This window comes from Sus scrofa, chromosome 13 (assembly GCF_054392235.1).
Source record: "Sus scrofa isolate SSC_HxYL_T2T_F1_AM1 chromosome 13, Sscrofa_HxYL_maternal_Yorkshire_Landrace_v2.0, whole genome shotgun sequence".
NCBI classification, from domain to species: Eukaryota; Metazoa; Chordata; class Mammalia; order Artiodactyla; family Suidae; genus Sus; species Sus scrofa.
The window spans coordinates 114,570,256-114,590,068 of record NC_139395.1 but is presented as its reverse complement, the minus strand read 5'-3'; the positions used below and the strand labels follow the sequence as shown (position 1 = coordinate 114,590,068).

The window sequence follows — 19,813 nt, the reverse complement described above, 5'->3', positions numbered from 1 at the left end:
ATATGCTGCAGGTGTGGCCCTAGAAAGACAAAATAAATAAATAAATAAACTTTCAGGCCTTACACTTAAAAAAAAAAAAAGTGGAATTGATCTGCAGCCAGCAAAAGATACAGGGATTTGACTCAGGAAAAATAAAGATCTAGAATATCGATGAGAAGACATCTGTTAGGTTGCAGTTAGTTCTCGTTTCCCAACTGGCAGGCCACCCCTTCAATTACCTTTCCCTCTCCTACTTTGAAGGAGGGTATTAATCATGTATTATTGAGATTATGTGCACTGAAGATCAAAAGAGCTGTCTTCTGGCCCTTTATCCCAAGCCCCTCTATCTCTCTGGCCTCAGTTACTTCATGTGCAAAATGGCACTATGGGACCAGACAGTCTCTGGTAAGCAGCTATGGTGACCAGGAGCTCTTAACTTAGGCCTAGCCTGTCTTTTCATAAAGCCATTCTGTTTCTTTTTTAAAATTATTTTTTGGAAGATGTCTTAGGATATGTAATTAGATTTTTCTTTTGGGGGTCTGATTATGAGGGAACACCAGCAATTTGATGTACTTTATATGGGGCCTGTCTGCCAAAGCCTCATGTTTCAGGGAACGCATTTCCCTTCAGCTGCAGCACATGAGATTTGGAGGTTCCTGGTGAGCATACATGTTAAAACAAAAACAAAAATGAAAACAAAACACCTCTTTGAATACACACTGAAATATTTATAGATGAAAGGACAGATTTTCTGGGAAGCAAGTAAAATACAGTGGAAACCAGATCAGCCACAACCTGATCATTGCTGAAGTTCAGCGATGGTGTGTGGGGTTTCACCAAACTCTCCAGACTTCATTGTGTATATTTCAATGTTTTCCCATCATAAACAGTTTAAAAAGAAGCACAGGAGTTCCTGTCGTGGTGCAGCAGAAACGAATACAACTAGGAACCATGAGGTTGCGGGTTCGATCCCTTGCCTCTCTCAGTGGGTTAGGGATCCAGCATTGCCATGAGCTGTGGCACAGGTTGCAGATGTGGCTTGGATCTGGTGTTGCTATGGCTGTGGTGTAGGCCGGCAGCTATAGCTCCAATTCGACCCCTAGCCTGGGAACTGCCATATGCTGCGGGTACAGCCCTAAAAAGCAAAGAAGAAATAAATAAATACAAATAAAAAGAAGCACAGATATGTCTTTGTTTCATGTTGCAGGATCCAGAAAACCAAACTCTTGAGTATCCACAAAGCAGTGTCCCAAGGCAATCTTGAGACGCGGGAGAGTAAAGGTGATACAACAAAGTCGTTCGCTGTACATGGAAGGGTCTCTCTGAGGACACTGGCCTTGGATGACTTGTGGGCAAGAACACCTCCCTTTATCGTGAGCTGTTATTTTCCTGCCCGATTGGAGACTCCGCCTTCCACTTCTTTCCTTTCCATTTCTCTGTTTGTAACTTTCTCCCCTGGTTCGAGAGAGCTGCCTTCAGGACCCATAAAGGAAGGATGACAAGCCTCCAAAGCAGTGGCTTTCCATTTTTTTAAAACCACAACTCAGAGTAAGAAATATAATTTTTTATCATCACATACAAACACAATGGACTGTTTTACAAAATTACACTCTTTACTCAGTGGGATACATTCTGATGTTTTCTGTTCTTACCCTCTGCTAGAGCAGTCTATTCTATTCCAATATTTTAGAAGACTGTTGTGATCCACCAAATTGATTTTAGGATCACAAACGGGTTGCAGCCTGCAGTTTAAAAAAAAAAAAAAAAAAAAAGGTTAACGAAAAGATACACTGGGCAGGAAACAACATTTAAAACATCTGGCCTGGGTTGAAGTCATAGACAGCTGGATCTCATTTGTATCTGAGCCTGGAAAAGGCCCCCACACTTTCTCTAAGTGGCTGGAAGGTCAGATCTACAATGCTTGCCAAGGACTGACTAAAGTATTAAATCTCAGCAGATGTGTTAATTGATGTACCCATCAACAGTGAGTGATCACAGCCCCTCACAGGCTTAAGATAGGGCTTTGGCTGAACTGGGTTCAGCCACACGCCATCTTGCAGTTTTAAAGTGGTAAAAAGAGGGTAGCCCTATTCTTCCCACCCCACTATGGCTATTGCTCAGAGGAGACACCAGACAAGGTATAAAGCTGTTGTGTGTCTTTTAGAACCAGATGGATGTGAATTTGGACCCCACCAATGACTAACCATGTGATTTTAGACGTGTCACTTAATCTTGGTTTTTCTTGTCAGAACAGGGATGATAATGCAATATATATTATTTTTGGCAGCACCCACGGCATGTGAAAGTTCTCAGGCCAGGCATGAAACCTGAGATACTGCAGTGACAACAAATCCTTAACCACCAGGCCACCAGGGAACTCCAATAATACCGTAAAAAATGAGATAATATGGAGCATCTAGCCAGAACCTAACATGAGGAAAAATCCTCAACAAACATTGTTAACCTCTTCATCTCCCGGAACAGAGGCTATGGGAAGTTTCATTCCTTGAGGTTTGCTGGAGGGGAAGGAAAGGCAGAACAGCCAAGCAGAAAGAAGTCTTGAGGTGCCAACCAGCCAAGAGAAAAGCCATATTTTCAAGCTAAGTGACCAAGGGAACATCACTCACCAGCTTTAGGTCCTCCGGTTCCTTAATCATGAAGTGAAGATAGGGGAAACATGATGTTCTTCCAAAACTCTTGGCTTGTGTTTCTTAAAAGACATTTAACTTCCTGGGCACCAGCTCAGACCCACTGAATGAATCATAATCATCCCAACCCCATGTCCAGAAATTCACCCAGGTTCTTTCAAGTCTACTTCCTCATTCAAGCCATTTCATGATATCTTCCTCCCAGCCCCACCTCTATACCTGTTGGCTGGGTTCATGGCTTCTGGTCTTGTTTGTTCTCCATCCAGTCTCTGCAGGCAGAGAGAGAAGGTTTATCAAAAGTGACACAGAGACTGCTGTGAAAAACTTCCGGTGACTTCTTTGTCCAGAGTACCACCCTGGACATATCTGTCCCCAAAGCTCAACTTGACCTGGTCAGTGCAACTGGCCCAGCCCTTGGACTCCCACCAACTCAGAGGCAGCAGGGATGGTGTTTCTCCTGCTATTGATATTTGTCCATATCAATACACATGGCCTGGTGCAAACCAGGCACCGAATGAAAGAGCAGTTACTGAGTGCAGCTGAAACTTTTCCATAAAATTACGGCAAATGATCCCTATTTTCTGGACAAAATAACTTCCATGTAATATGGAAAATTTTCTTAGAGTCTCTAATGTGTGTTCTGCTGGTTGCTCAAGGATTAAATCAATTGTACTATAATTTCCATCATTTTCTATTTCAGGACAAGGATGATTTCAAGGTTTGTTTGTTTTTTAGAACAAATACAGTTCAGGTGCTTTATCCCATGTTCCTCAAATTACTCTAAGTGGATGCTAGTAGTTGCTCCATGTTTCTAAAGGCTAGTCTTGCTCAGACGTAATGGCTGAAGATTTCCCTTAGCAAGAAGAGTGTCATGCATTACAGTTTTCACTTCCATTTAGCCAGATCAAGTATTTGTTTAAGTGCTTTGTGCTCTGATTAGAGGTGTCTCTATGTGAAGTGCTCCTTGAACAAAGGTTGTGGGTAGTCAATGTAATTTAATTGAATAATGTTCCATAATTAAGGCAAAAACCACTTCACTTAAATAATTAGCTTGAAGTGGTTGCAGTAGCAGAGTTAATAGATAGGCTCCCCCTCTCCCCTTGTCTATGCTACTTGTGTTAACCTGACAACAGAACTCTGGTGACATGCTGTTCTACTGGACCTTTGGGTTCAGCCATTTAGGCTTTCAGGCCATGCTAGGACTGCTCAGCTGCCCTCTAAGAAGACATCAAAGAGCAGTAATCATGGGATTGAGTTCCCTCCTATGGTTTATTCATAAGGTTGAATAAGCATTCAAACCGAGCATGCTGGAGAGAATATGGGCAGTTTCCACAAGCATAATGGTGACTACTGGAAGACATACAATTTATAGATTTCTTTTAGAAAAGTGATTACCAAATCACTACTGGTTTAGGATGCTGCATAGGCACTTGGGGTGGCAAATACAGGTGCAGCCAGTCAACACAGGATTAAGTGTAGGCAAAGAAGTAGGTAGTTTATGTTAGTTAAGCAGGTAACAGAAAACTCAGTTTACAATGGCTTCAACAATGCCTTTTCCCCCCATGATTAAATAGCCATAAGTAGGTGGTTATTTGTTCTAGTTCAGTAGGTTAAACATAGCATCTGTGGAATTCCTATTATGGCTCAGTGGTTAACGAACCCGACTAGGATCCGTGAGAATGCAGGTTTGATCCCTGGCCTTGTTCAGTGGGTTAAGGCTCAAGCATTGCTGTGGTATATGTCACAGACATGGCTCAGATCTGGCATTGCAGTAGCTGGGATGTAGGCCGGCAGTTGTAGCTCCGATTTGACCCCTAGTGGAAACTTCCATATGTTGCAGGCAAGGCCCTACAAAGACTAAAGACTAAACAAACAAACAGAAAAACACCTGGGTACTTAGATACTTTCTCTTTCCAGTCTGCCATCCTTAGTATATCGGCTTCGTCCTTGACACAAGGTGCAGTTCTAATCATGCATCAGCATTCCAGTCCACAAAAAGAGAGGGGAGGCAGGTAATCCACAAATGTCCCTCTTCATCAAGAGAACACAAAACTCTGCCCAGCAGATGTTTGCTTAGATCTCATTGCCTAGAACTGAGTCACACACACCCCTCTTCACCCCCTGCCTCACTCCTCCAGGGAGGCCAGATAGTGGGGAACAGGACTTTCATATTTTCCTTGGACCCACTCTTATCAGAACAAATTCTCCCTTTCCTCTCCTCCCTTTAAACTAAACAAAAATGTTGTAATCTCTTTTATCCTGAAAGGCAATGAATAGACTATACAGACTATTTATAGCTGTAATTTCAAAATAATGCCCTAACTGTAACATAAAACTAAGAAATAAGAGAAGCATAATACAGCATTATACATTTCAATGCATAATTGGCTCTTTATGACTCCATGAGAAGACATAATGTCAGAGGTGGATGTTGCACCTATTTATAAGGATAATTGAGAAGAAAAGAGAAAGAAGATCGGAAGATACTCCATACAAGAAGTACAAGAAGATGATGAAAGAGCAGAGGTTCATATGTGCACTAGAATAAAATCTAGTGCAAGTTTAATTAGTGACGAACCAGACTTGTTTGAATATGATAAAGAAAAAGGGAGGAAAAGCGTTGACTGTCCACACAAATTACAGAGTGTGGAGATGAAGACTATGACATCTTCTCAAATAAGCTGAGCCTCATTGCTAACTAAGTGCAGCATCAAAAATAATTCTTTCTTGGAGTTCCCTGATGGTGCAAAGTGTGTTAAGTATTCGACATTGAAACTGCTGTGGCTCAGGTCACTGCTGTGGTGAGGGGTCCATCCCTGGCCCAGGAATTTCCAAATGCCTCCGGTGAGGCAAGTAAATAAATAAATAAATAAATAAAATAAAATTTCTTTTTGTATGACATGAGAGAGCAACTGGGGAAATACTACAGAAACCACATCTCTTATTGTGAAGACTTCACACCTCAAGATTAATGCTTAGCCTTGAGGACTTACAAAACTGTGTGTCAATAAGTGATGGAAAAAAAATGTATTCTAGGAAAAACTCAAAAGAGGCTGTAGGAGTTTCCATTGTGGCACAGTGGTTAACGAATCTGACTAGGAACCATGAGGTTGCGGGTTCGATCCCTGGCCTTGCTCAGTGGGTTAAGGATCCGGCGTTGCCATGAGCTGTGGTGTAGGTTGCAGACATGGCTCAGATCCCGTGTTGCTGTGGCTCTGGCATAGGCCGGTGGCTACAGCTCCGATTAGACCCCTAGCCTGGGAACCTCCATATGCTGCAGAAGCAGCCCTAGAAAAGGCAAAAAAAAAAAAAAAAAAAAAAGAGGCTGTAAAGTAAATCAAATATACCTCAAAAATAAATAAAAGAATAAATAAATAAATAAATAACCTCTCCCAGGAACTCCAAAAAGAGAAAAAAGAGGCTATAGAGAAGGTGTTTGGTATAATTCTGGCAAGAGGATCAAAATAAGGTTGAAAAACAATAGGCAACCCTGGCATAAATTAATATTATTCTCACAGCATAGATTTCTTATCATTATGTTAAATGAACCAACAAAAATTTCAAATATGGTATGAAAAACATGAAATTATTTTGAAAATGACTCCATAAATTTTAGTCAGATTACTGTGTGTCACGAATTTCCCTTTATTTAATAATATTTGATTTTTAAGTCTAGTAACAGGGACTCTAGTTCCCTCTGTCACATAATTGCTTGTGACAGTTACCAAGGCAGAATGATATTGGGGTGTGGCACTGTCAACTCAAATACAAGGACTGACGCCCAGCAGTGATGTAATTTTCTGTAATAGTGAACAGCTCCTGGTACTTTCAAAACATAGCACAAACATCAAACATAGCACAATCTTTCCTTGATTTATGCAATAGCTGCACTCCTGGAAAATGTCAGTATTTGTTAAAGTTACAAAGCATATACTTTGTATTTATATGTAAAATCGAGTTAGATTGTTGGGCACAGCAGATACAGTTTTCTAATCTACACGAATTTCCAGTGGGCATTAGAAGGATATGTCTTTGTGCCACAGAACTCTCCCACACTGTGGGAGTCTGGCACCTGCAATCCCACTCTCTGGCGCCCCCCTTAGCCCCAAATACACACAAATTTTTTAAGCATCATTTGGTGTGGGTTAACCTTCCTGGAGAACCACAAGCTTAGGTGAAGTGTGGTCCACCTTGGGTTGCACACAGTGGCCCCAGAGAACAAAGGCAGGGTTCTGTAAGCAACAAGGAAGGGGGGACAGACACTGGGCAGCAAATATTGATGTCCTGTCTGCCACAGGGAGTGAGTGGAAGGGAGCTCAAGCAGGTCTCTTCTGAAAGCCCTTATCTTGGAGGAGGAGAAACTGGAGAGAGGAGTACCCACAGGAAAGTGGGAGGTAGTGTTGAGAGGATCTGAGTCAGGTGTGAAATCTCAATCCCATCAGCACCAGAGCCCTGCACAGTGAGACACCAGCGGTGGCATGCACTCCAAATGGGAGCAGATGGTGTCTCCAAATATGAAGCAGATTCCTAAAGAGGGCGGTGGTGGCCGAGAAAGGGTAAGGTGCTTCCATGAGCCTCCGGCTGCCCAAAAAACCCAGCAAAGGAACTTCTGCTGGGGGCAGGATTGTCATGTACTGCCTCCAGCTACCAGGCCCTACCACTGGCAAGCAGACTTCTAATTAGAAAAGCAGAACTGTGGAAAATCTCAAATTGTTTTCCTTACTAGCCCTGTGGGATTTGACCAGGAAGCCACACGATTGCTGCTAGAACCTATCTCACCTCCCAATACACAATGAACACATAGGAACAACCACTCTGTGTGGAGGTAAACCACTGGACATATGAAAAAAAAAATATTTTTAAGGCAAAAGAAGGGCCTGTCCTGAGAAATTGAAGCAAAAATGTTCCCTTCTGAAAGTATTACTTCAAGCCATTAGGAAGCCTTAAACCACCTCTAATTTGTATCCTCGAGAAAGTCAGGGGCGCATTGCACTTAAGGCACCAGAGAAAGCAGACAGCAATGGGGGCAGGAGGGTTGTTCATGGATAAAAGAAATGCCCAGCACTTTGGAAGTGCTGTGGACATGGCTGATGCCAAGTTGGGGCAAGAAGACAAATGAGACATTTTCCACAGTTGGGTAGAGACAGAAAAGACAGAGAAGAGGGAAGCCCTGATGCCCAAGTCCAGGAAATCAAACATATAAACCAGAAACTTCCAAGACAAGAAAACTGCAGCTTCAGTGATTAAATCTGAATGGAAAGTTACTGTTATTTTCTTCCTACTTTTTAACTTTGCTTTCTTTTTCTTCAAATTTTCATGGTATGTGCTACTTATAAACTCAGAAAACCACAAATTACAAAAAACACACAATTCAGGCAAGGGTATCTGTTTAGAGGTCCCGTTTCCTTCGACTTTCCAAAGAGAAAATCTTAAAGAGCTAAGGGGAAATCTAAGGCTGAAGTCAGGTATGACTGTTGTTTTAAACCAAAAGTGAGCATTCTCTGGAAGAGAAATGTCTTGCTAGGTTATTCGTTTCTTTCCAGCGTTTCTCCACGTCTAGGGAGGGCGGAACCAGTTCTGTTGTCTAGAGTCTTCCTCCCACGCAGACTTAGTCTCAGTCCAGTATGACCTCCCTCTTCTCATTGATCAGGGCTTCTAGCCTGAGGGTATCCAACCTTGGATTGTTTAATCCTAGACCCTCTTGCATAAGCACCTAGGACCAGGAGTCTGGGGCTTGTGATCTTGAAGCTAGTGAGGAAATGCTAGGAGATTCAATGCTCTGATGAGTCTGTGACTTTTATGCAGTGCAAGCTCCAGACCCTCCATCCCATGGAAGTTCTGGCTTCAGTGGCTGGTCATTAGGTATTCAGGTTCCTCAATGCAAATGGAAAAGCAGCTCCAATTACTGGCTCTATCGATGTCATGGAAGAAAGAAAGAGTCGCTTCCTGCATGGACTGGGCCACAGTTTTCTCTTAGAAAGAATTAATGCAAGATTTAATTTTCTCACATCTGTCAATGAAAATGGCATCATACACATAGGTATTCTCTTGTGCCTCCACAAAGAGCATTGCTATATGGCATGTTGCCCCTGAGAGGAAGCAGAGGAATTGTTATTTTAAAGTGAGTAGCATGGACTGTTTTGTTTTTTTTTTTTTTTAATAAGTGGATATGAAATGAATGAAATATGTGACTATCAGTTCATTTGAATTCCAATCTTTTCCTTCAACTTAGCACTTAGGTGTTAACAGGGTTGAAAATACCAGCATGTTGCAAATCCTGAAAGAATCACTATTGTGCCCTCAGTCTTAATGATATTTTGGCTGGGTATAGAATTCTGTCCATCAACTGGTGAATGGATAACCAAAATGTGCTATCTAGCAGTAAAAAGAAATGAAGTACTGATACATGCTCCTGTATTGGTTGAAACTTGAAAAAATTTTAAGTGAGAGAAGCCTTTCACAAAGGGCCACATATTATATGATTTCATTTATTGGGAATGCCCAGAATAGGCAAGTCTATAAACTCCCCATCCTGCTCCAGCTCCCCCCACCCCATCCCCAGTGTCACCAGTAGGCTTACCCATGATTTTGCATAACAGATGGGGAATTCAATACAGACAGACTCACAACCCTCTTTGGTTAGTAGCTTCGTTTTGGATGATCAAAGAGCTAAGATATCTGTCCTCACTACCACCATCCTCTGTGAGTGCTGTGCTTTCCAAAGCAGCTTTTACACTCACCACTGTACTTGCTTTTCACAGCAATCCTGTATTATCCTCCTTGTTTTACAGATGAGGAGATCAAGTTCAAAAGAGGTGAACTGTCTTGTTCCAAGTCACACACTGGATCACATAACTCAGATCTTCTGACTGTAGCATCATTATTCCTTCCACCACTGGGCACTACCCAACATGAAATTCTCCAGATGAACCCTTTACTCTAAGTACATGTATTTTTTGATATCTGATATTTTCCTGCATACCTGTTGAACAACTACTATGTATCAGACACTAGGTGCTGGAGATACAATTAAGAAAAAGGGTTCCAGTGTAGGAGAAACTGTCCCAATAAAAAGGTAGAAAGGAGAGACCCCAGCCATGATGACTAAGCAAAGGCCAGCCAACTGCCCCTAACCACCCCTCCCCAACACATCTGATTCTGTAAACTTGTTTCCGCATCTACTACCTTGTCTGACATCACTCCGGTCCAACTAGCCAAGCATGGACCTGGAAGAGGTAGCCCATAAAAGCCTTGTGAAACCCTTCTTCAGGGCTCAGACTCTGGAGAGCAATCTCCTCTGAGTCCGCTGGCATAATAAACCTGAGTTCTCCAACTCTCCGAGTGCTCACTTGGTTTCTCGCCAGGTAAAAGAGCTGATACACTGCAGCCACAGAGCTGCTGGAGCTAGTAAGTACACTACAGACACAAGGCTGTCATTAGAGCTGGTGTACTACAGCCACAGGGCTGTCGCCAGAGCTGATACGCTGTGGCGGGCTGCTGGGCAGCTGCCATAACACCAGCTTTACAAACTATCAGAAAAGGTAGCCACACCTATGTCCTTATCTTTGCTCAAATAGAACATCCACCACCACAGCAGCCCCCTGTTCACCAACCCCCACTACTCTGCCTACACATCTGGCATGACCTCTGGCTCCTCTCCAGGAGGAGCAATGTAAACAGCAATCTAACCTTGAACACTCCTCTCTAGGATAACACAACTTCCTGATAATACACAATCTCCGGAGATCTTTCTCAGCTTTCCTTTGATGTTATATATAGGTTTTAAGTGGAGGCAACCATGAGTTGAGGGCCCCTCCCTCACCACACTCAGAAAAAGAGGAAATAAATTATCCTCTGAATCAAAAAAGGCTCAGAACAGAGATATGCAAATTTACCAGACGCAGACTGGATCCCAGTCCATGGGTGGGTAACTTGATTAAATGTACCTAATTCTCTAAAGAAAGCAAGCATCATTAGGAGGGGGTTGCGTGACTATGGACATCAGAAAAAGGACAGTCCTTGAAGCAAATGTTACTGGTGCCCACACAAACACCATCCAGGGAAGAGAGGAGCACCCAGCCAGTGTGCAGGACAGGAATAACAATTGCAGAAATGGTCAGTGGTGGGGGGGGTATCACTTAAATCTGCCAGGACCAAGCCCTCCACTCAAATAACTTCCATCCCTTGCCCTGAGGACTTGCTGATCAGATAACCACTAGCTGAACTGATTTCCATTGCCTCTGGGAAAGAAAGGGCTGCTTGAACTGATAGGCACATCCAGTTGACCTTAGAGTTCTACTTCTCACTGGAAATTACTATATGAACTTATACATCAGCCCCTTATAAACATGAGTCAGTTTTTAGTCAGACCTGGACCTGGGACCCCCCCAAGACTGAGTGTCTAAACCACCGAGGCTGAGGGCAGGACCCTGGACCACTGGAGACCAAGGAAAATGGCACCTATGGGGCTGAGTGACACACCCACTTCCTTCAAATCCCAAAAGCAAATGCTGGTTGGTTGACACACTATCCTGGGGGAAGACTTGGAGAAAGATTAAGCTTTACCCTTGCCTGCCAGAGGCCTGAGCACCTCTGTAATTTTAGCTGTTATTGATGTTCTCATTGTTTTGGTAAAACCAAACAATCAAGGGAAACTTAGGAAGGAACAATCCTATTTGGTGGGCTACATCTTTACTGAGTATTTGATGTTATTTTCAAAAGCTGGGCATCCTGAATCCATTTTAAAGCTCCAACTTCTGATATTTCAACCAGAGGCCATCTGCAGAGGTAGACTGTCCACAGAAGTCCCTGTTTCACTGTTCTATGGCTCAACAGTGCAGGGGTAGGATAAAGTTTTTTTTTGTTTTGTTTTGTTTGTCTTTTTAGGGCACACCCATGGCATATAGATGTTCTTAGGCTAGCTCCAATAGGACCTATAGCTGCTAGCCTACACCAGTTCACAGCAATGCTGGATCCCCAACCCAGTGATCAAAGCCGGGGATGGAACCCAAGTCCTCATGGATGCTAGTCGGGTTTGTTAACCACCAAGCCACAACAAGAACTCCAAACAAAGTTTTTTTTGTTTTTAAGGGAGGGTTTTTGTGGTGATATATCAAAATTTTCTTACTTATTTGAACTTGTATGTTTTATAGAAGTTCATTTGAAATGTGAAGCCTCATTTATTGGAAGAAGAATTACCTGTTTTAGCCATGGAGACTGCCATAGGTCTCCTTAAACAATAAATTGGCCTTTTGAGGACAGAGCTTAACGCAGATGCAGAAAGGTAAGTTACCTGTGGCTAGGGGTTAATGATAACTAAGGAGTTACTTACATTAAGGTCTCTTCTAATTTAAGAAAGAAGAATCATTTCTAGTAACAGAATCATACAGGGGTATCTGTTTTCAGGCACAAAATTGGAAAGAACTGTGAAGATTAAAGGAAACTTTAGAATTTTCTACACTACATACTGTGTTCTAGGAGTAAAAAAATAGGATCAGGTTGAGCTAAATTAGGTTAATTCTGTTATCTAGATGGTGTTCACTGGTAGACTCTTCCTTCCATTTGTTTGCTAATGGAATACAAATCCCATTAAAGAGCATTGGATTCATTTTTCATTTGAATGAAAGGAGCTCAATTTCCTACCAGAACCGGCTGCGGAGAATACCTAATACACCCTCCACGTGCTCAAAATTTGCAACTGAAACGCCAAGGGATACCAAGTCTCATGTGACAGGTGCATGTGTGCACGTGAACACACACATGTGCACACAGACACACACAATCACACAATGAGTTAAAATTTTAAATATTCACATTAAGAAGTAAATTAATTGTTAGGCTTTGCTACCTTCTCATTGTGAATTACAAATCCTGTGAATAGGAAAGTCTAATTTCAGAGCTTCCTTTTTCCCTCCTGGCAAGTGGCTTAAGCTTATGAAGGATGTGCTAAGGAAATTCGTTAGGTTTCAAATGGCTGGAGAATTTTGCCCAAAAAAGGGTGGGGAAGAGGAATTAAAAAATATATATCCTAACATTATCTAAATGATAGGGCATTGGGGTTCCCATCGTGACTCAGTGGAAACGAGTCTGACTGGTATCCACCAGGATGCAGGTGTGATCCCTGGCCTCACTCAGTAGGTTAAGGATCTGGCATTGATGTGAGCTGTGGTGTAGATCACAGATGCAGCTCGGACGCTGTATTGCTGTGGCTGTGGCGTAGGCCAGTGGCTGCAGCTCTGATTTGACCCCTACCCTGGGAACCTTTTTATGCCATGGATGCAGTCCTAAAAAGATGGAAAAAAAATGACAGGGCATTTTTCTAAGTGAGATAAGTCAGAGAGAGACAAATATTGTATGATATTGTTTATATGTGGAAGCTGAAAAATATAACAAACTAGTGAATATAACAAAAAAGGAAGCAGACTCACAGACAGGACAAACTGGTGTTTGGTTACTAGAAGAGGTGGGAGTAGGGGCGCACACTATTGGGTGTATGATAGGCTATAAAGATGTTTTGTACAACATGGGGAATATAGCCAATACTTTGTAATAACTAAATGGAGTGTAACCTTTAAAGTGGTATAAAAAAATTAAAAATAAAAAAAATATATACTAACATAGAAGCCAAAAGGTTGGGATTTTCATTGGGAGTATTCTTTCTTTTCTTTCTTTCTTTTTTTTTTTTTTTAACTGAAACAAAGTTTAATAATACAGAAAATGAAGAGAGCACTTTGCAAATTTATCGCTCAAAGGGTATCTCTATCCGAGGAAATCAGTGTGTTACACTTTGAGAGAGGAAAGGTGCTTATACACCAAAATCAAAAAATGGAATGTTTACCAAAGTAAGGCAGGTCAAGGGATCAAAGGTGAAGGGTCACACATTACTAAAAAGAAATCCAAAAGTATGGCTGAATCATGATCTCTCATTATTGTTCCAATGGTGCCTCTCTTGGGTCAACTTGAACATTTTGACAGACATTTTTCAGTAGAAAGATTTCTACATGATTACTATTGGTGTTCCCGTGATCATCTTCTAGAGGCGCACAATGCTGAGAACACAATAGGTGCTGGCTCTGCAGCAAGACTCTGGGAAAGCTCTTCTGGTTTGTTATCAACAGCCACTTCCCCTCAGGGCACCTCCTCCTCCTCCTCACCACTGTTAGCCTAGCACCCTGTGCCAGGAGGATACTCAAAGAAGTGAAATCCTAGTATAAATATTGGTAAGCTTGAATTTTAATCCGAAATCAAACCCAAATGGGTTACACTATCACTTGCCACTCCCTTGTCATTTAATCTTCTATTATGCTGTATGATTTATGTTATAACAAATGAAAAAAAGTGATAGGATTCCTTCATTCATCCATGAAAGCTAAAGGTATGTCTTTTTTTAAACATTTGTCACAAAAATGTCTGACAAGCTGTTATCTAAGGCTCTTTCCCATATAAAGTTCTCCTGGTTCCCCTCCACTCAAACAGATGAAAGTGTTTCTACTCTGCATTGCTTGCTGGGACCTCATGTGGTCCCATAGTCCCGTTCTTTGTCTTGTTTCTGAGTGAGTCATCCAAACCGGTATTCTGGGGGTGAAGAATCTCTGGGTATCATGTACAACAGCAGGATGCAGCTTGGATGGATAATGCATTATTCTGGATTGTTTCACCCACTGTCCTGGCCCTAATCCATGGGGAAGCTGAGCCTTCTAACCTGAGGGTTGAAAGAAACTTCTGGTCCAAGGTTATCATGCTCCTCTGCAGCCTCCCAACCCCCACGCCATTTGTCCTGCACCGTATGGGTCTTGAACTCCTGGATCTTCAGGGTTTCTCCAGCCTGAAACTTCACTTCCATCTATTCTTAGCATTCTTGGTCTAGTCCTCTGAAGCTCTGCTCTCCCTGCTCCCCTTTATCTCAGCCTTCACAAATGAGATCTTAGAAACCATGCTATATGTTAAGATGGGGAGAAGAGAGAATAGCTGTCTTTAGATTCAGATATACTGTCAAATGAGTTCTTCCTTCTTCCTTCCTCCCCAGAAGAAGAGGAGGGAGTGTTTGGAATTTTATTTGGACAAGTGAAGATACTACAAAAGCTAGTGAGGCTTTTGGAGGGAACTCTTTGGAGGCTTCTTAGCAAAACATCATGGGAGATTGCTGTCGGATGTGGAGTTTGGGGTGGTGTCTCAGGTGGGAAAAAGCCAAAAACAGGCTCCCTAAGTCCTGGGCTCCAGAAATAAAGAGAGCCTCTTGGTTTCCTTCCCAGTGGTTTCATCCACTTCCTGAGCCTGAAGGAGGGGCAAGGATTCTGGGAAAAGCCTGGCCCTGGATCTTCCTGTGCCATTTTTTAGGGTCCTGAGCTCTCTAGCACCTGTGGTGCTAGAGAGAAAGAAATCCTAAGCAGTGCAGGGGAGGAAAAAGTTTCCCTCAGTTCTCTTGGGGTTGATGGCTGGGTCTGAAAATTAAATAGACAGAGGCAGATTAACAGGAGAAAAGCCTACAAATTTATTATAAGTTTTACAGACATGGGATCCTTCATAAGGAAATAAAGACCCCAAAAAATAGTTAGACCTGTATTCAGGGTGACCTTCCTGTTTCTGCCATTTTCTCAAATTCCTGCAGCTTAAAATATTCAATTTCCAAGGTGCTATATTTTGGGGTAGCATGCCAAGGAGGGTTTCAGGGCAGGGCCATCCTTTCATCCCAGCTGTCCTCACTTAGTGTTGGCCATTACAGACTCCCTTAGGAGGAGAGCCTTCTGATCTTCCATCTATGGAAAACTTGACCTCATGTTTGTGGGGCTCCTTCTGCACCCCTGAAGTTGTCAGGGCACACGTGTGGGTCCTCTGGGGGCATTCAGTCATGACAGCCCCTCATCCAATTTTCACTGGAAAATTACTTTATGTTTAATAGCGTTTGTGCTTCAGTTCCTTTAGATGTGTGTGCAATTGCTGAGGTGCTAGAAATAATGCATTCCAACATGCAAACTTCCAAAGGATATAGCAGAAAAGTGCTTATAGATTCTTGAGCTCTTTCCCTGCTTCAAAGGCAGAAAAAGGATTGAAGGGAGTAGAGATATGAGAGAAATGGGGAATGGATTTTTGGAAGCGTATTATTGTTTTCTTTTCTTTTCTTTTGGCCGAACCCATGGCACGTGGAAGTTCCTGGGCAGGATCGAACCTGCGCCACAGCTGTAACCAGAGCTACAGCAGTGACAACTCTGGATCCCCAACCTGCTGAGCCATGAGTTCCTCCTAGATTGTTGTTCACTGAGTGTCTGGTCCCAGTCAAGGGGCAAGGATTTCTCTATCTCAAACCCAATGCAATAGGCCTTGAGAGTGCTAGATAGGGGTCTTCATAGTTGGGTCACAGAAATCTGGGCCTGAGAAGTGAAACTCAGCCTTAAAGGGTGGGTTGGCCAACAGCTTTGCTGGTAAGCAAAGTGGGGGGAGGGGGTAGATTAGAATCAGACATCATTCACAGACTTTTCAGGATAAGAACACGTGTTTCCCATGCATACATGTAAGTCACAACATGAGAGAGAACTGGCATGGGGTCATCTTTTGCCCTACCCCAGAGATCCACAGAGGGGAAAATAGTTGAAAGGAGGTGAAAGTATTGCTGGATTCTTGGGGGTTAATTAACATCCTAGGGCAAGTACCCATGGAATAGGGTTGAAGTCACCCCAGGCAAGATAACTGCAAGTTGGATAATTATGTTTTCTTTTGGGAGGGAGCAAAGCTCTCCAAAGAACCCACAAAATATTCATGAAATGAAGCACTGACTTAATCCCTGCCAAACTCAGAAAGCTTAGAGCCAACAGATGACAAAATCAGTCAGTTCAGAACTTTCCTGTCACCTTCAGACCCTAGAAGGTCAGAAACCCCAGAAGGCAACATGGAGGAGGCAGAAATCAGCAAGGCAGGAGCAAGAGAAAAGACAAGCACAGTCTCTCCTCCAAACCAAAGCTTCTGTTTGCAGCCATCCTGGGCAGCCTTATGCCCAAGGGGAGCAATTCAACTTTAAATCACATTTGGAGTTTTGCATTTTATCCTGGCCTACCCATATTAAATACTGAATTTGAGACTGGGTTTGGGACTTAAGAAGTAGCTAGAGAAGTCTCAGGACCACCCTGATTTTTTTTTTTTTTTTTTTTTTTTTTTAGTGGCCACTCCCATGGCATATGGAAGTTCCCAGGCCAGGGATCAAACCCTTGCCTCTGCAGCAACCCAGGCTGCCGCATTTGGGTTCTTAACCCACTGCACCACAGTGGGAACTCCCCTGCTTGACTTTTTTTTTACAAGGGCACAGGGAGAACTAGTGCCACCAGACAAATCTGTAGATATGGCAGGCAAATTTAGGGTGTTACATCACAGCATGCCAGAAGTCCCAGTTCTTCCATGTGCCAATAATATATAACATGCCTTATTTCATACAGTCAGCATACATTTATTGTTATAGCAGGCACTGGGAAGACAAAGACAATATAGCTAGGAATTGTCCATGAGGAACTCAGTATTGTCCAAGGAGCAGACATCATATCTACAGTGAGATTTAGAGACTTGGGTCACTTACAACTGTATTTACTAAAGTTAGACATAAGGCCAAGGGAAGGATAAATCACACCAGAAACCCACCGAGCCTCATGCTCTCCAAGGCTCTAGTCCACAGCACCCTAACTCAGGAAAGAGAGGATAAAGGATTTGTCATTATTTCCATCCTAGAAGGTATGTAGCTGTATCCCAATAAAATCCCTTTGTGGTTTTCATTTGCATGGTCTGATAACTAATGATAATTACATTTTTTCCCCTGTGCTTTTTGACCTTTGATATAGCTTCTTTTGTGAAGTGTTTGCTTGCCCATAATACTTTAAAATTATGCTTTGAGGAATTCCCATTGTGGCTCAAAGGTAACAAACCCCAGGAGCATCCATTTGGACTCCAGTTAGATCCCTGGCCTTGCTCAGTGGGTGAAGGACCCAGGATTGCTGTGAGCTGCGGTGTAGATTGCAGACATGGCTCTGATCTGGCATTGCTGTGGCTATGGCATAGGCAGACAGCCGCAGCTCCGATTTGATCCCTGATCTGGGAACTTCCATATGCTGCAGATACAGGCCTAAAAAGGCAAAACAAACAAACAAACTAAAAACAAAAACAAAAAAAAGGTTCAGCTTAAAAATAAAATAAAATTATGCTTCAAACAATACTGTCAAAATATCCCTGAGGATGTGGGTTCAATCCCTGGCCTCACTTAGTGGGTTAAGAATCCAACTTTCTTGCAAGCTGCAGTGTAGTTCTCAGATGCAGCTCGGATCCCGTGTTGCTGTGGCTGTGGCTGTGGCATAGGCTGGGGAACCTTCCAGGCCCAGAAACTTTCATACACCACAGGGGTGGCCATAAAAAGAAACAACAACAACAACAACAACAAAACAAATCCAACTCCACAGTGCTGTTAACAAAACTTCATCATTTCAAGTTCCATATATTTCACTGGTTTCTCCTAATACCTATTGCATACCTATTCTCTTCAAATTGGAAATTTGCACAAAATGGAAATTTGCACAAAATGGAAGCCCTACAACCTGTTTCAACAAATCTGTTTAAAATTCAGAGACTCTATCCCACCAGATTTTATTTTTATCTTTAGGGAGGATGATTATAGATGGGATGGAAGGAACTGAGAAAAGACAGGAAATGATTAGGGAAACTTTTCCTCAGTTTGAAATATGTAATTTTATGCTCGGAGCGCCTCCTGTTTGTTCTTGGCACTGATTTTGCCACAGGCTTGGGTGCAATTGCTCTTCACTATGCTCTAGAGAAAACTAAGCAGCCAAGGTATTGCAGGGAGCTGAAAAATGGGATGCGTGTCTTCAGCCAGGCTGCCTGCCAGGGAATGAAAGCCAGGCTGGGTCCCTGAAGAGTTCAGGGTATGGACCAGCAAAATTGAGAGACTGTTAGTAAACAATCCTCAAAAAAAAGGAGGGGCTTACCAGAAGAATCATTAGAGAAGAGCATGAGCCATACAAATACTAAGAACTTGACAGTGCCACTAAAGTGGAGCAAAATTGTATAGGCAACCAAAGGTTGGCAATATTCTACATTCCAAATAGTTACATATTGACATGGCAGATGGGAGAGGAGTGTTTATCCCAATTTCATGTGACTAAACATGGGGTGGAGAAAATTAAGCATAAGAAAATGTAAGAGGGACATCAGGGGAAGAAGAAAAGAATTTTTCATGCCTGTTCAGCTCCGGACTGAACTTTCAAGGGCGCAGTTATAATGGTTCTGGAACTCAATAGTCTAGGAGTTACTCGCCTTCTCTTTGGGCCACCGGTGAATGGATGGTTTATGACATTTAAACCCTGATGACTCAGTCTTTTGGTCAGCCCAGCATTCAGAACTTCCCTCACTGAAACACCCCTCCTCCAAAGCGTGCAGTCTGTGGGGCCGATAATCATGTCTCCTCACCTCCACCTGAAGTGGGGTACATGCGTGTGACCTTATTTCTAGGTCAGTTGGACTCCTGGTCCCACTTACCGATCACTTGCTATTTGCCAGGAAGTATCCTTAGGGCTTCACCCACTTAATCCTCAGAACAACTCCATGAAGCAGGTGCATCTTATAGATGAGCAAACAGAGGGTGAAAGGGTCAGTGACTCACTCAGGATCACACAGCTGGGAAGGGGCAAAATAAGATTTGAGCTCGGGCTGTCTGGTTCTTGCTGGCTGCAGGCAAGAGAGGGAGAGAGGTTATTTCAGCTTTCCCAGCCTCTAAAGTAGAAGCAGGCAAGAAAAGAAGGGGCTGGGAGATGCTGAATGAGTCACCGATGATATCTGCCAAATCTGTCTGGTCAGTTTTCTCTTCCTCTGTTATTAACTGCTTCCTCCCGCCTGTCCTGACTTTGTGCAGGGCTCAAACAGTTCTCCAAGTCAGACTCCTTGCTTCATGAACCTTCATCTTTTAGAAGACTTGCAATTTCATTTTGCAACTGATTTCATTATAGTCTTCCTAGTTACAGATACCATCTGAAAATGGCAGATACCCTTATAGTTTCTGACAGCTGATGAGAGACTGACCTAAATCTTTGATTGATGGTTGGTACAGATAATGAGAGTGTTTAGGGAGGGATGTCTGAGAGAGTAAGATGATTTAAAGAAATGGTCGTGAAACTCCCACTGTGGCTCAATGGTAACGAACC

The 19,813-nt window shown here is 42.7% G+C and overlaps 1 long non-coding RNA gene across 2 annotated transcripts; it reads right to left on the bottom strand.

Moving 5' to 3' along the window:
* Positions 1-705: 705 nt before the first annotated feature.
* On the bottom strand, positions 706-19,374 carry LOC110256326 (uncharacterized). Of its 2 annotated transcripts, XR_014822597.1 has the most exons (4): positions 19,152-19,374; positions 2,847-2,896; positions 2,607-2,689; positions 706-1,721 (listed from the first exon to the last, which is right to left on the bottom strand). It is a non-coding gene; the product is annotated as an uncharacterized LOC110256326 (long non-coding RNA). The 2 variants fall into 2 exon arrangements; XR_002337739.2 differs by having other exon boundaries at positions 2,607-2,896.
* Positions 19,375-19,813: the final 439 nt, after the last annotated feature.